The sequence below is a fragment of the Petaurus breviceps genome, unplaced genomic scaffold (genome assembly GCF_028583685.1).
Source record: "Petaurus breviceps papuanus isolate PSGF00001 unplaced genomic scaffold, PetGlider_PUasm1.0 90895, whole genome shotgun sequence".
Classification (NCBI taxonomy): domain Eukaryota; kingdom Metazoa; phylum Chordata; class Mammalia; order Diprotodontia; family Petauridae; genus Petaurus; species Petaurus breviceps.
Window position 1 is genome coordinate 32,340,743 of NW_027187372.1, and position 11,825 is coordinate 32,352,567.

At 38.5% G+C, this 11,825-nt stretch overlaps 1 protein-coding gene across 5 annotated transcripts in view; it reads right to left on the reverse strand.

The window, feature by feature from the left end:
• Positions 1–11,450, reverse strand: part of RAB7B (RAB7B, member RAS oncogene family) — a 31,216-nt gene extending 19,766 nt beyond the window's left edge. For 2 of the 5 annotated variants that reach the window (XR_011165752.1, XM_069074702.1), the window contains exons 1-2: positions 11,206–11,446; positions 1,876–2,004 (exon numbers count right to left, since the gene is read on the reverse strand). The gene's annotated coding sequence lies outside the window, so the exon portion shown is untranslated. Of the gene's footprint in view, positions 1–1,875; positions 2,005–11,205 lie in introns of all 5 variants that reach the window. The other 3 variants (XM_069074705.1, XM_069074703.1, XM_069074704.1) reach the window with 3 other exon arrangements.
• Positions 11,451–11,825: the final 375 nt, after the last annotated feature.

Consider the following 11,825-nt stretch of genomic DNA (forward strand, 5'->3'; position numbering starts at 1 on the left):
TGTGAGGAGGGAAAGGGCTGGGGGTAAAAGAGAGGAAGGAATAAATAAGCAAAAAAAATAGCATGGAAGGAAATAAACAGTTAGTTATCATAACTATAAATGTGAATGGAATAAATTCACCCATAAAACAGAAGTGAATAACAGAATGTACTAAAAACCAGAATCCTATAATAATGTTGTTTGCAGGAACACATTTGAAGCAGAGATATACACACAGGGTAAAGGTAAGGGGCAGGAGCAGAATCTACTATGCTTCAGCTGAAGTAAAGAAAGCAGGGGTAACAATCGTGATCTCAGAGAAAGCAAAAGCAAAAATAGATCTAATTAAAAGAGATAAGGAAGGAAACCATATCTTGCTGAGAAGTACCATAGACAATGAAGCCATATCAATACTGAACACATATGCATCAAATGATATAGCACTAAATTTTTGAAGGAGATGTTGAATGAATTATAGGGGGAAATAGATAACGAAAATATACTAATGGGGAACTTCAAATTTCTCCTCTCAAAACTAGATAAATCTAATCAAAAAATAAACAAGGAAGAAGTTAAGGAGGTGAACAAAATTCTGGAAAACTTCGATATGATAGAGCTCTGGAGAAAATTGAATGGAAATAGAAATGAATATACCTTTTTATCAGCAGTACATGACACTAGCACAAAAATTGACCATGTGTTACGACATTAAAAACCTCAAAACCAAATACAAAAAAGCAGAAATAGTAAACATATCCTTTTCAGAACACAGTGCAATAAAAATTACATTCAATAATGGACAATGAAAGGATTAAAAATTAATTGGAAATTAAATAATCTTATCCTAAAAAACAAATGGGTCAAAGAACAAATTATAGGAATGATGAATAATTTCATTAAAGAAAATGACAATGATGAGATAATAAAATAGAGAAAAAGCAGATCAATGAATTAGGAGTGCAACTAAAAAAACTAGAAAAAATTAAAAGCCCCCAGTTAGACACCAAATTGGAAATCTTGAAAATCAAAGGACAGATTAATAAAATTGAAAGTAAGAAAACCATTGAAATAATAAATAAAATTAGATGCCGGCTTTAAAAAAAAGAAAAACAATAATAAAATAGATAATCCATTGATTAATTTGATTAAAAAAGGAAAGAAGAAAATCACATTACTAGTATAAAAAATGAAAGAGGTAAATTCACCACCAATGAAGAGGAGATTAAGACAATTGTTAGGAGCTATTTTGCCCAATTATATGCCAATAAATTTGACAATTCAAATGAAACAAATGAATACCTACAAAAATATGAATTACCCAGATTAACAGAAGAAACAAAATATTTAAATAACCCAATCTTAGAAAGAGAAATTGAACAAGCCATCAATGAACTTCCTAAGAAATAATCCCCAGGTTCAGATGGATTCACAAGCAAATTCTATTAAACATTAAAAGAAAAATTAATCCCAATACTATGTAAACTATTTGGAAAAATAGGTGAAGAAGGAATCCTACCAAACTCCTTTTGTGCCACAAATACAGTGTTGATACACAAAACAGAAAGAACCAAAACAGAGAAAGAAAATTATAGATCAATTTCCCTAATGAATATTGATACAAAATTTTAAAATAAAATACTAGCAAAGAGATTACAGCAATATATCACAAGGATATGTGATATATAAGGTCATATCACTATGACCAGGTGGTAATTATACCAGGAATGCAGGGATGGTTCAATATTAGGGAAACTTTCAGCATAATTGACCATATCAATAATAAAACTAACAAAAATCACATGATTATCTTAATAGATGCATAAAAATCCTTTGACATAATATAGCACCCATTCCTATTAAAAAACACTAGAGAATATAGGAATAAATGAAGCTTACCTTAAAATGATAAGTAATATTTATCTAAAGCCATCAGCAAGCATTATCTGTAATGGGGATAAGCTAAAAGCCTTCCCAATAAAATCAGTGATGAAGCAAGGATGCCCAATATTGTCCTAGAAATGTTAGCTATAGCAATAAAAGAAGAAAAAGAAATTAAAGGAATTAGAATAGGCAACAGGGAAACAAAACTATCACTCAACAGATGATATGATATTATACTCAGAAAAGCCTACACAATCAACTAAAAAACTACTTGAAATTATTATTATTATTTTTAAATCAATTGGGGTTAAGTAACTTGCTCAAGGTTACATGGCCAGTTATTTTTGGGTGTGGTGCTAAGTATATGAGCCTGGATTCGATCCCCAGGTCATCCCAACACTGGGGCAGGTGCTCTTACTCGCTGTGACTACTTGAAATTATTGACAATTTTAGCAAAGCTGCAAGATACAAAATAAACCCAAATAAATTATCAGCATTTCTACATATTACAAATGAAGTCTAGCAGCAAGAGATAGAAAAATTTCATTAAAAATAACTGTCTACCTGCCAAGACAAATTCAGAAGCTATATGAACACAACTATAACACACTTTTCACACAAATAAAGTCAGATCTAAACAATTAGAAAAATATTAACTGTTCATGGGTAGGATGAGTCAATATAATAAAAATGACAATTAAACCTAAATTAATCTATTTATTCAATGACATACCAATCAAATTATCAAATAACAAAGTTCATCTGGAAGAACAAAAGCTCAAGATATCAAGGGAATCAATGAAAAAAATGCAAAAGAAGGTGGTCTACCTGTGCCAGATCTCAAACTGAATTATAAAGTGGTAAGTATCAAAACAATCTGGTACTCACAAAGAAATAGAGTGGTGGGTCAGTGGAATGGATTAGATACAAATTACATTATAGTAAATGACCATAGTAATCTAGTACAAGATAAACCCAAAGATTTAAGCTTTTGAAACGAAAACACATTATTTGACAAAAACTGCTGGGAAAATTGGAAAACAGTATGGCAGAAACTAGGTATAGATCAACATCTTATACTGTATGCCAAGATAAAGTCAAAATGGGTACAAGGGTGATACCATAAGCAAATTGAAAGAGCATATTTGTTCAATATTTATTGATATTCAATGGTTTAGTTTATTTGTCAGATTTATGGATGAAGAATTTAGGACCAAAGAAGAAAGAGAGAGAATTACAAAATATCAAATAGATGATTTTAGTTATATAAAATTAAAAAGTTTTTAGGGGCAGCTAGGTGGCACAGTAAATAGAGTACCAGCCCTGGAGTCAGGAGACCTGAGTTCAAATTTGGCCTCAGACACTTAACACTTACTAGCTGTGTGACCTTGGGCAAGTCACTTAGCCCCAATTGTCCTCCTTCCCCCTCAAAAAAGAGGCAAAAAAAATTTGATAATTTTGTAGAAACAAAACCAATGCAACCAAAATTATAAAGAAAGCAGTAAACTGGGTTGGGGAGAGGGAATTTTGCGACAAATATCTCTGATGAAGGCCTATTTCTCAAATATATAGAGAACTGAGTCAAATTTTTAAAAATAAAAGTCATCCTCCAAATGATAAATGGTCAAAAAACACAAACAGGTAGTTTTCAGACAAAGAAACCAAAGCTATCTAGAGCTGTATGAAAAAATGCTCTAAATCACTATTGATCAGAGAAATGCAAAATAGAACAACTCTGAAGTGCCACTTCATAGTTATCAGAGTGGCTAATATGACAGAAAAGAAAAATGTTATGTTGGAGGGTATGTGGGAAAACTGGGACACTAATGCACTGTGGGAGTTGTGAATTAATCCAACCATTCTTGAGAGCAATTGAAACTATGTCCAAAGGGCTATAAAACTGTGCATACCATTTGATCCAGCAATACCACTGCTAGATCTATATCCCAAAGACATCAAAAAATAAAAGGGAAAAGAATCCATTTGTACAAAAATATTTATAGCAGCTCTTTTTGTGCTGGCTAAGAATTGGACATCAAAGGGATGCCCATCAATTGGGGAATGGCTGAACAAGCTGTGGCATATGATTATAATGGAATATCATTGTGCTATAAGATGACAAGCAAGATTTCAGAAAAACCTGAACTGATGCAGAGTGAAGTGAACAGAACCAGGAGAATGTTGTACACAGTAACAGCAATATTGTTGGATGAAGAACTGTGAATGACTTGGCTATTCTCAGCAATACAATGATCTAAGACAATCCCAAAGGACTAATGATGAAGTATACTATCTGACTCCAGAGAAAGAACTGACATTGATTGAGTAAATACTGAAGCATGTTATTTTTCACTTTCTTCCTTTCTTTTTTTTTCTTTTATTGGAGTCTTCTTGTACAAAATTACTAATATGGAAATACTTTACATAATTGCACATGTATAACCTTTATCTGATTGCTTACCCTTTCAGGGAGGGAGGAAGAGAGGGAAGAAAAGGAGGATGCAATTTGGAACTCAAAACTTTAAGTAAAAATGTTAAAAAAAAATTAGAAGAAAAAAATGAAAATCCAATAATAAACAATGTTTATAATTGACCTCTCTCCACTCTACTATGTTGCCTTTTAAATACTATGGTACAGGCTAACAACAGAATGACAAAGAAAACACTAACAACTTGCGGTTAGAAAAGATTTTCTCTTCCAAAATCTAATTTGATCCCTACAATATGAGATAACCAGGACTAATATTATTAACTGTTTTACCAGATGAGGAAACTGAGTCTTGCTTACTTGTTTTAGAGAAAGAATTATCCAGAACAGTAGATAAAATACCCTCATTTCTATTCTGCTTTACAATGCGTAGACTTGGATTTGAATCCCAGCACAATCACTTACTGTGTGATAACAAGCAACTTCATTAAGCCTCAGTTTCCTCCTCTGTGCAAAACAGGGTTAATAATATCAGTTCTGGTTATTTCACAGATTTGTTGTGAGGATCAAATTAGGTCATGCAAGTGAAAGTCTTTTCTAACCATATAAATACGCTATTATTATTTTTGCTACTACTATATGTCATAGGATTTAAAAGGCAACATGGTATAATGGATAGGAGTCCAAGATTAAAGTAAGAAAGGCTTGAATTTAAGCCCTTTCTGAGACACATATTAGCCATGTCAGCAAATCACCTTGTTTTTCAGTGACTTAGGCAACCTTTTATAACAGCACTTCTCGAAGTGTGGACTATGGATGCCTGGGAGGCCCCAAGATTCTTTCAAAGATTCCATGAGGTCAAAACTATTATCTTAATAATAACAATAATATTTGCCTATTAAAATACTCCTCCTTTTTCCAACTACTTATCTATATGAAGCCAGATTTTCGTTGTATACTTCAACCAGAACAATGTGTTGAGACAAGTTGAACGCAGAAGCAGAAAGGAGAATCCAGCTGTCTTCTATTAAGTGAGACATTTAAAAGAATTACAAAAACATGTGAAGCAATACCTGCCACTCTTCTCATTAATTTTTTTGTTTCAGAAAATAGAGCTATTTTTCATGAAAATGTATTATTTATATTAACATGTGAGGCAATGAGGTGGTGTAGTGAATAGAGCCGCAGGCCTGGAATCAGGAAGACTAATTTTCTTGAGTTCAAATCTGGTCTCAGACACTTACTAACTATGTACCTTGGGCAAATCAATTAAGCCTGCTTGCCTCAGTTTCCTCGTCTATAAAATGAACTGGAAAAGGAAATAGCAAACCACTCCAGTATCTCTGCCAAGAAAACCCCAAAATGAGCCCATGAAGTTGGACATGACTGAAAACAATTGAGCAATAACATGTTAACATGTAACAGGCTTATTATTGTTATTTTTAAATGAATTAATAAATAAATGACTTAAAATTTTATCAGTCTTAATTTCTAATAGATATGACACATATAAAAGGTCTTTGGGCTCCTCAATAATTTTTAAGAGTATAAGGAGTCTTCTATGATGGAAAATGCTATCTACCTCCAGAAAGAGAGCTAATGAACTCTGAGTACAGACTGAAACATAGTTTTTCACTTTCTTTCTTTTTATTTTTTCTTTTTGGGTGTGTATATGTTTCCTTTAGCAATATGGTTAATATGGAAATATGTTTTGCATGACTTCACATGTAGAACTGATATCACATTGTTTGCCTTCTCTATTGGTAAAGGAGGGACAGGAGGGAAGAAGAGAATTTGGAACTCAAAATTTTAAAAAATGAATGTTAAAATTTTTTTTACATATCATTGGGAAATATCTAATGAAATAAAATATATATTAAAAAAGAAAGTACCATTATAATTTTTTTAAAAGAGCATAAGAGATCCTGAGACCAAACAATTAAAAAACTCCAGGTTTATAAGAACTAAGACCTTAAAGTAGAGATGAGTTTCCACACAGGAGTTTCCTTAATCCAATGAAATCATAGGTTTGGATCCCCCCCAAAAAAATGGCCATAGAATTTAGAGCTGAATGGTACTTTGGTGGTAATCTAATCTATCTCCTTAGATTTATGAATGAAACAATATTTTTTTGTTGGTTTACACATTTGTTTATTTATTGTGGGATAGTTCAGTTAGAACCAATGAGGTCAAAGGTATTGGTTTGGTCTTTGTGCAAGCCAACTGCCCAGAAAGAGTTCTGTGCCACAGTCACAGTCTGCACCTTCAACCTAGGTCAAGTTTCTCCCAGGTCTGGGTCCTGGCCCATGGGAAGAACTGGCAAAATAGGGAAAAATAACCCAATACTTGTGGAGTGATGGACCTTGAATATCAATTTTGACTTAGGAAAGAGTCTTAGGAGTCTCTGTAGACTGTTTCCTGAAGACACTTGCCCAACAAGTTGCCCTAGTCAACAGTGTCAGGCATCACTGAGAAGGTGTTGGAAACAAAGCAAAATGTTCCCCTGCCTTGTGTATAAAACTATGGGGGAAACTGGACCTGGAACACTCTGTAGAGTTTTGGCTACTTCAGCTCCCCAAAGTCCCGCAGAGTTGGTGGATATCCAGAGAAGGGCATTTAAAATGATTCAGGGGATAGGGGCTGAGAGTGGAGGAGGCCTTCCTATATGGAAGCTTCTTCTTCCTTTGAGGGAAGGGAATACATTATTACCTTGTTCGACTTTGGATTTCCTCTCATCATAATGTCTCACACATCAAGCAGTCAGTCAATAGGCACTTGATGTTTGTTTGGCCTTTGTTCTTAAAGAGGACCATGACATCAGGGAGGTGATGCCATGACATGCAAGTGAATTGGGTTTAAGTGAGGCAGGGCTGTGCAAGGTCACTAGCCTCACTTTCTCCTTTGGAGCCGTCTGGGTCCAGTGGCCAGATACAGATCAGGATGACTGGAGACAGCCCAGGATGCAGTGGGCTACACTGACCTTTTTTTTTTTTAAGCAATTGGGGTTAAGTAACTTGCTCAAGGTTACACGGCCAGTTATTTCTGGGTGTGGTGCTAAGTATCTGAGCCTGGATTTGATCCCCAGGTCATCCCGACTCTGCGGCCGGTGCTCTTACTTGCTGAGCCACCTGGCCACCCCTAGACCTTGACCTTTTTAAGCTAAGGTCTTTGTCTTCTAAGCACTATGCTAAGCACCATGTATAACTATGTATGTTATGTAAGTAACTATGTGTACAGTATAAATAGAAGGGGAAGCCAGAGGAGCTAGGTGATTGGGTGAAGAGCTAGAACTTTCTAGGAGTAGGGGACAGCCAGTACAAATGTGTGGAGTGAGGAGATGGATCAGAGGGAGGATTTGAACCCAGGTCTCCTGATCCCAAAGCCATCATGCTTTCCACTGAACCTCATTGCCTCCATATTAGCGGTAAGTTCATGGGTATATCAAGGAACCTCTCAGGGTCCCAGGCAACTCTCTTTAAGATGATAAGTTACAGAGAAGTTGCTGATCTGCATTCCTGAAGGGGAAAGCTTTCTATACTGATAAAATCACTGCTCGGGAAACTCACCCTCTCCCTGTCCTAAAAGTTTGCATAGTGAAAGTATAATTTTTAAAAGCAATGAAAATAATAAACCAACTTTATATAGTTCTTTAGGGAAGCACAAATATTATCCTGATTTTGCATATGGGGAAACTGAGTCTCAGAGAAGCTAAAACTTATTACCCCCAAGAAGTTGTACAAGCCAGATTTGAATTCAGGTCCTTCTGACTCCAAGTCTCTTTGATGTTCCATCCACTGTACTACCTTTTTATTCAGTCATTTCAATTGTGTGGGCTTTTTGTGACACCATTTTGAAATTTTCTTGGCAGTGATACTGGAGTGGTTTGCCATTTCCTTCTCCAGCTCATTTTACAGATGAGGAAACTGAGGTAAACAGAGTTAAGTATCTTGCCTAGGGTCACACAGCTAGTAAATGTCTGAGGTTAGATTTTAAGTTAAGAAGATGGGTCTTTCTGATTCCCAGCTGGACTCTCTATCCACCGCACCATCTAGTTGCCCCTTTAAGTTCTGCTTCCAAAGAATTAAACTACATTGTAGTAGAATGAAACTCTACTAGAACATACCACTTAATTATTATTAGACACATCACTTAATTCCTCAAGGTCTTGGTTTCCTTTTTTATAGAGTAGAGGATAGGACTTGGACTGGGTGATATCTAAGGCCCCTTTCAATGCTACATTCTATGAGGAAACAGGCTCAGAGAGGCTAGGTCACTTAAGTACTGGAGCCAGGATTTTAACCCAGATCTCAACTCCAAATGCAGCCCTTTCTTATGGGGAAGCCAGAACTTGTTCATTTCTTTGCTCAGCTCCTTGCTGGGAGTCTGGTGACCTTGTAAAATCTTATCCATTCCACATGCCTGAGTGTTAGCAGGGCTGACTCATTCACAAAGAGTCTTACCCTAGTGAGGGACACTGGGTGACATCCCGCAGAAGGTCCTTCCAGAGCTGGAACCCACTGAGGGCCCTCTTCCATTAACCTCTTCTCTTGCACCTTCCTGTCTAGCCCAAGCCATCAGAGGTAAACCGATGGAGAGACTCTATCAAGAGCCACGGGGTCCTCTCCCAGTGGAGAGCAGGAGTGGTTAAGGGAAGCCCACTGTGCCTTGGGAAAGTCAGAACATAGACTCAGCAGTGATTGGGTCTGTCCTATTTTGCCCTGCCTTCTCCTCCAATGGGAATCATTTCCCTGGATTAACCATCACCTAGGATAGGGACACATTCTTTCACCCTCAGCCTTGAACTGTACTGGACACTAAGACACGCAGAAGCTTTCCAGTCTGAAAAGAAACTAAAATAGGTGGTATCTACCATTATTTTTAAGAAATCAGTGAAATTCATGGATAACAATGATTGTTTTGAAGATTAAAACTCAGCTAAAACACTCAATATTTCTTTTTTCCTGCCTCCATTTACAATTATGGTTAGATAATACGGAGTGAATTAGTATTTAATGTTCTCTGCTTCCTACTTTTAATTTTGTCCCCTCACTTAGAGTGTAAGTTCCTTGTTGGTAGGGACCATGGGTTATATATAGTTTTAGTCCTAGAGTCCCAGAGTGTTAGAGCTGGAAAGGACTTCACAGACCGCCTGGTCCACCCTCCTTGAAAGGCAGTAGGGTATAGGGCAAAGAAAGCTGGACTGGGTGGTAGGAGAGACATGTTTGAATCTGGCTTCTCACCCTCACCAGTTGTATGACCATGGGTAGTATCATTCAAATCTCTGTTTTCTAAAATGAGGCTATTTCAGTATTCTATTTCTTCTTCCATTAATATGGACAATTTACATTTTTGTAAATGTTCCTCGATTACGCTTACATTATCAGATTTATTACTTAATCTCTCATTCTATTTCGTCATCTATAAAATGAGGATAAGGATACTGTGAATAATGATAATGATTATGTGAAGTATGGATTCAGTCGAAGGGTTGCACTTGAGGACCTAGAGGCCTACATGTGGCTTCTGAGGCTGCAGGTTCCCCACTCCTGCTTAAGAGTGTTAGTTAGAAATGGAAGGGACTTTACAAGTCATCTGGTCCAGTCCCCTAGAGAGGCCCCACACCACTGTGGATTGAGGGTCTACCTCTGATAATAATGCCTGAGTAACCTGGGAAAGCTGCTGAATCTTTCATTACCCTAGGTAACTCTCTAGGATTATAATTCACAGCCAACAACCCAGTGAAGAATGCCTTACATCCATGCAAACACATATCTGGGCCAAAAAAATCCCAATGTCCAACCCTAATACTCTATAGTAAGCAACTCACAGTCCTGTTGCCAAGATCACCTGAAATGCTGTACGTAAAACACACTGAATACCTTAAAAGGGAAGAAATATAGTGCAAAGACTAAGCATTGGCTCAGGGGTTAGATTACCTCTGCGAACATCCTACTGGGAAATCATTTAACCTCCCTTGGCCTCAGTTTCCACATCTGTAAATTGAGGGATTTGAATCAGATGGTTCCTGGGGTCCCTTCCAAGCTGGAAATCCATAATCCTATGAAAATAGTACATGATTTCCAGCTACTTATTATTTTCTCTAAAATAAGAAGAGTGGTTGGCAGAGAGGGAAGGTGAGTTCCTAGGGGTCTCACAGCTAGAATGTGGTGGTGCTGAATCTGAGGCCAGGTCCTTTGGCTTCCAGTCACACCACAAGTCATAGAACATTAGAGCTGGTAGGGAACGTGGAGTACAACAGTCAGGATCGATTAAGCCAAAGGAATGAATCTCTAACTTCGGAATTTAAGGAACTGTGACAGCACCTGGGAAAGGGGGATTTCTGGTGACAGGGTGGTCACCGAAGGGCGGGTGACAGCAGTGTGTGGGGCAGTAGGTGCGCAGCTCCCCACAAGTGTAGTGCCCTTTCTATTGTGTGTGACCCAGGGTTGAGCCAATGAAAGGGGCTAAAAGAAGGGGGGGGGGAGCTCAGTGCTTCTGGTCAGTCTCCCTGCAGCCCTTGCGGTTAGCTGGCCGGATTCCCGACTCACCAGTACTTTCCAAAGCACAACCCCGACAACTTCAGGAGAATCAGGCTGTTGCTTCCTGCTCAGGAACCACAGCCCTGCCCAGCTCAGCTCAGGCTCGGCCCCACGCTCTCCCTGAAAAGGAGGGAGTTGGGGGTGGGGAGGGGAGAGCCCAGCAGTGCCAAAGCTGTTTCTGAAACATCTGCCCTGGCAACTCGCGCAGGGACCAGGCATTCTTTCTTTAGGGCGGGTATTTTTGCCAACGCCTTTGTGGTTGGATCCAAGCCCCTGAGTCCCCAGGTTCACTCTAGCTGCCCTTCTGGAAGTTGGGACAGACTCAGACAAACAGACGGACAGACTGACACGCGGACGTAAAGCCAATACGTTACTCACAGGCAGGCGGTGGCTGTCCAGCACCTCCGGGCAAGGCCGGGCTGCCCAGGCAGGGGACTATGAGGCTCCGGGGAGTATCCTCCGGGATACCAGAGGAGGGAAAGAGGCTTGAAAGGAAAGAAGCAGAAAGATAAAATAAGGCAGGCCACCTCCCCCAAAAGAAGTCTTTCCCCAATTCCTCTCGTGCACAGACATGGGGAAAATTGCAAAAGAGGCTGAGCCCGATGACGTCAACACCGTGGGCGGAGGGGGAGAGTCAATGCTCTTAGTTGCTGCTGCTCGGTCACTGGAGAATTATTTCATTTAAAAGGGAATCTGGGGGTTTTAGGAAGTGAACATGAAACGTGGGGCAAATGGTGGCCTGTTCCTGTTATGTGTCTGGTGGGAGAAGGCGTTAGGCAAAGAGAGTTGTCCTGTGGGGCTGGGGGTGGGGAGCATGTCTTCTCCTGGAGCTTCCACAGAAAAGATCCAAAGACTTATTTTAGGAACCTTTGCCTCTGCAGTTGGAACCTATCCAGGAATTTGAAAACGTGTCCCTTTTGAGGGGTGGGGGAGGGTGGAAATTATGTGTCCATATGTCTATTGAGATGCTGTTAGATGACCAGCCAGGTGAACCAATG